We start from the raw sequence: 5000 nt of genomic DNA, 5'->3' as shown, positions 1-5000 counted from the left end.
ACAGCATCTGGGGGGTAAGATCGTAATTATAGTCAAGACTCACTAGCCAACTTGACTAACAAAAACAAGTCAAATTGACAAACAAACCTCACTTTTAAAATCTTTGAAGCGACCGCATATAGAAGAGAAGGATAGGCGGTCTCCTCCCGAGCATCTTATTACGCCACCAACGACAGATCCTTTAGCCACCAACGACTGACCCCAAACCCGAAGCGACCAATGGCTGACCCCGAAGCCGAAGCCACCAACGACTGACCTCGAAGCCACCAACGACTGACCTCGAAGCCACCAAAGACTGACCTCGAACCCGAAGCGACCAATGACTGACCTAGAAGCTGAAGCCACCAATGACTGACCCGAAGCCACCAAAGACTGTCCCCTGAAGTCACCAACGCCTGACCCCGAAGCCACCAAAGACTGACCCCGAAGCCGAAGCCACCAACGACTGACCTCGAAGCCACCAAAGACTGACCCCTGAAGTCACCAACGACTGACCCTGAAGCTGAAGGAACTGAAACCACTTCCCTGAAGTGGTTTCAGTTCCTTCGGCCACAGCCCTTGCCCCGGCTTCATCAGAACCTGCAGGCATGTCGGCAATACACGAGCCTGCTTCCCAGCACAAACCGCCAGCGTTCCCTGCAACACTAACGATTATGGGCAAGGATAGAATCATTTCAAGGGATGAAATATATAATATATCAAGAGATGTTTTGTATAGCCAGAAAGTCAGCCTTTTTCCTGATGTGGATATGGAGGATTGGTTCATTAAGATTGGTTTTAAAGATTTGAAGCATATCAGACATTTTTGTGTTTAACCTCTACAGGATCGGTGGGTCCCCAGCGATACGGTTGAGCTAACATAGGCTAATGTGATTAGCATGAGGTTGTAAGTAACAAGAACATTTCCCAGGACATAGATATATCTGTTATTGGCAGAAAGCTTAAATTCTTGTTAATCTAACTGCACTGTCCAATTTACAGTAGCTATTACAGTGAAAGAATTCCATGCTGTAGTTTGAGGAGAGTGCACAGTTATGAACTTGAAAATGTATTAATAAACCAATTAGGCACATTTGGGCAGTATTGGCACAAAATGTTGAAAAGAAATGCAATGGTTCATTGGATCAGTCCAACACTTTGCACATATGCTGCTGCCACCTAGAGGCCTAAATCCAAACTGAACCTGGGCTGGAATAATACATTATGGCCTTTCTCTTGCATTTTGAAGGTGATGGTACAATAAAAAACACACAAAAAAAACATGTTTTTTTTCTTTGTATTATCTTTTACCAGATATGTTAATGTGATTAGATGAATGTGTTATATTCTCCTACATTAACTTCAAAGTGGTTCCTTTCAAATGGTTTCAAGAATATGCATGTCCTTGCATTAGGACCTGAGCTACGGGCAGTTAGATTTGTGTTTGTCATTTTAGGCGATAATTTAAAAAAAGGGACGGATCCTTAAGAGGGTGAAGCAACGCATACATGGCTGCAGTGGCCAGAGCCACAGCCTTCGAAGAATGGCACCAGTCAAGAATGTGGAAATATTCTTAAGCAGGTCAACAGAGGCATGTGCATCCTACATTGATAGGAGTTGAGCACACATCAAAGCTGTAAGAGGTATTGCGCTTTTATGTGCCAAGCAGTACATGCTATTGCGTGGGCACCACGAAAACCAGGAGGCTCTTAATTAACTTGCACCCCGAGATTAAAAAAACAACTGGAGCAACAACCCAAGAATGGAACTCTGATGAGCACTGATAGGACAGCTTCACATTTTATTTTTTTAAACTAGGAAAGTCAGTTAAGAACAAATTCTTATTTTCATTGACGGCCTCGGAACAGTGGGTTAACTGCCTGTTCAGGGGCAGAACGACAGATTGGTACCTTGTCAGCTCGCTAACCACTAGGCTACCCTGCCTCCCCATCTACATTGCAAGACACTCATCGTGGTGCTTGATACCTGTCCCAAATACATTTTCCCCAACATGAACAGGCTTCCTCGAGATGTAATCACTCTGCCTATCACCAGCTACACTGTAGAACGTCTATCCTCCACTGTCAATCGGATCAAAGCGTGCAACAGGGCATCCATGCTCACAGGGCGCTTGAACAATTTGTCACTGCTCTCTTTTGAAGGAGAACTGACTGAGTCTTTGGCTTTATGACGATATCATTTCAAAGTTCAACACCATCTTCTGCTGTGACTGTGAGTCTGACAATGATGGCAGTTCTATGTTATTTTCCCCCCTGTTTCTTTCCTGTGTGTTGCACTGGTTTACTGTGCTGTACATTGTAGCCTATTATCATGACCTTTGTTTGGTGTAAGAGAGTGCATGCCTAATCTAATGCAACAAAAATCTGATCTGATTGGCCTTTATGTTCATTTTAAACACATATTTTTCTTTTGCACCATACGCTTCCTTAAAGACCTAAACGAAATCACACATTTCTTTGTGACGGTGTATTAAATTGATTTATTGCGCATTGAGGAAATTATGTCACTGTGCTTCTGAATTTGTTCAGTTAGCAAATAAGACAGCTCATAGTCCATTGCCTGAATCACAGTCAACACTCCTGTATTTTATACCTGTGGAACACTGATTCTAAAATCCATGTGTATGTGCATTGTGAACCTGAGACTCTCTTCTGATAGATGTCTGACAGGACAGCTTTACATCTAATTCAAGAGGTCTGGACTGCATGGAACTTGATGTGAAGAATTCACATTTTGGTATATAAAAAAAAAGCATGTCTCTGTTTGCTGCCTCAAATGCACACACTGTACATCAGCATCTTCACTCATGATTTGACAATGAATATAGGCTATTAATAATATTGTCACGAATCAGACTATTTATTCGTTCCCCCACCACCCCAATTAGTTCAGCCGATATCCTGGATGGGATCCAGTTAAACTGAGAGGCCTGCCGAGCCAATTGTGAACTGTGCAAACAACATTTCTGCAATGAATTTCTGGCTACGCTACTGGTGTATGTGTGGTAGCAGTGTAGAGCTGGCTACATGCTGTTTACAGGGGAGTTCTCTGAACGTGTCAAATACTGTCAGGGGAAATAACCTCTCCTCTATCCTCCACCTCTTCCATCCTTCTAGCCTCTCTCCTCACATCCTCTACTCTCCTCTCCCTTCTCCACTCCTATCCATTCCCTCCTGTCCTCTCTATCCCAACCCCCCTCTCTCTCTCTCTCTCTCTCTCTCTCTCTCTCTCTCACCCCTCCCCATTTCCCTCTTCTCTCCTGTTTTAGATCACCTCAAAACATGACAAAAATATCAATAATATAAATATAGGAAAACTGTGTAAACTTCTGGATTTGTGAGTAATGGGTTCTAGATTAATCTATAAAAAAACTCATAGCGATTACACAGTGTGCCTGACTGGACAAACATGCAGGTAGCATGTGGAAGGCAAAAATGTGACACACCACAGGCTAGTGCCACGACCGTGAACAGATTTCAGCACCAAGGACAGTTCTGCCGCGCGAGCCCATGCAGTCGTCAGACACAGCGGCAACCAGATTCACATGCACACACACTTTAGCAAGCAGCTGAGACGGAGGGAACGTGCCTCATGCGATGGCCCTTTGACCGTCAGCTTCTACCAGACGGGAGAGCTTGAACGTCTCTTCATATTTTACCATCTAAAGAACTATGTTTGATATACATTACCCTGAATCACCTTTAGATGCTTACTACATCAGGTCACATAATGATCAAATAATAGGCTCTACATTCTACTTTTACCAACATCCCTTTAGATCACAAACCTTCCCTAGCAGCAGCAAGGCACCAGGTGCACACACATAAAGTATGGTTCTAAATAGTACCAGATAGGGGTTCTTTGTCTTGTAACCATGGTGGAACCCTTTTTGGAAGGTTCTATAAAGAACCATGGTCATTCGGTTCTAAATTATTTAGTCAATCGTTTTCAATTGACACAAGGCAATACATGAGTCTTTCACAAGATACTGTCACTGGTCATAGTCATATATAAAAAGTAATACTACTCTTATTCATGTGGTTTTCCGTCAGACTAGACACTTTGCTGCCTTTCACAGTTCTGATAGTGCATTGCACATATGGTCTAAAAAATTTGTTTTAATGGAAAGTAAACAAAGTTTCACCACCATCTAATGCATATTATATATATATATATTATATATTATTACATATATCTAATGCCATATATAATTACCACTATCAGCAACACCACTCCCTTCCACTACTTTGGCCCTAACAGATCCTACACCAGGCCGTCGCCCTGGGAGGCTGGAACCCCATCTCTCAAAACCCCCTGCAGTTTTTCTTCTGCACTAAAATTTCTGACACCCAAAAACATCTCTGCTGCTTCCACCAATTCAATCTTCTGGGGTTCTGGCCATTATAGCCGGGGGTGCTGAGGGTGCTGCAGCACCTCCTGATAAATCAGAATTCAAAAAATATATTCAAAAAATGTTCACGAAGGTAGTGCATTGGTCCTTTACTACAGACACCGGGGATCCTCAACTTCACTTCAACACTCAACTGCCACCCCAGTTATCACTCCTTTCAGCGGCACTCTACTCCGGTGAGCAAAGAAGGACACAACCCTCATCCTGAAACACATAGCGCCCTCTCCCCCTGACCAGCAGACGCACAAAAAGTTAACTTCTTGACAAAACCCAAACCCTTCTTCACCCAGCCTGATACCCCAAACAGATCGGTCAAAAGGAATGGATCCGCATTCTTCACAAGACGTACTCCCACGGGGACAAAGTCATACTGGGCATTTTCCTCGTCATTGCGCTGAGGCTCAGAAGCCTTCACCTCACTTCTGTCAGGTAACATTTCAGAGAGTGAACTCTCTGTTGACTGCTCAGGGTTTTCAGCAGAGTAACGTGTAATTATGTCTCCTGTTTGACTCAAAGGAGAAAGTTCTCTGCTTGTATTTCAGCCTGGGTTTGAAACATCGTGCTCTTCTTTCTGCCTTGTGTCATCTCG

General features: G+C 43.4%; 1 protein-coding gene across 1 annotated transcript in view; it reads right to left on the bottom strand.

Annotated features, from left to right (window-relative positions):
* The window catches only part of LOC115101016 (GDNF family receptor alpha-2-like), a 73759-nt gene that overhangs the window by 67859 nt on the left and 900 nt on the right, over nt 1-5000 (bottom strand). The gene's annotated exons all lie outside the window — the stretch shown is intronic.

This window comes from Oncorhynchus nerka, linkage group LG19 (assembly GCF_034236695.1).
Source record: "Oncorhynchus nerka isolate Pitt River linkage group LG19, Oner_Uvic_2.0, whole genome shotgun sequence".
NCBI lineage: Eukaryota > Metazoa > Chordata > Actinopteri > Salmoniformes > Salmonidae > Oncorhynchus > Oncorhynchus nerka.
Note: the sequence above shows the minus strand (reverse complement) of the source record. Positions and strands in the feature narration are given on the sequence as shown.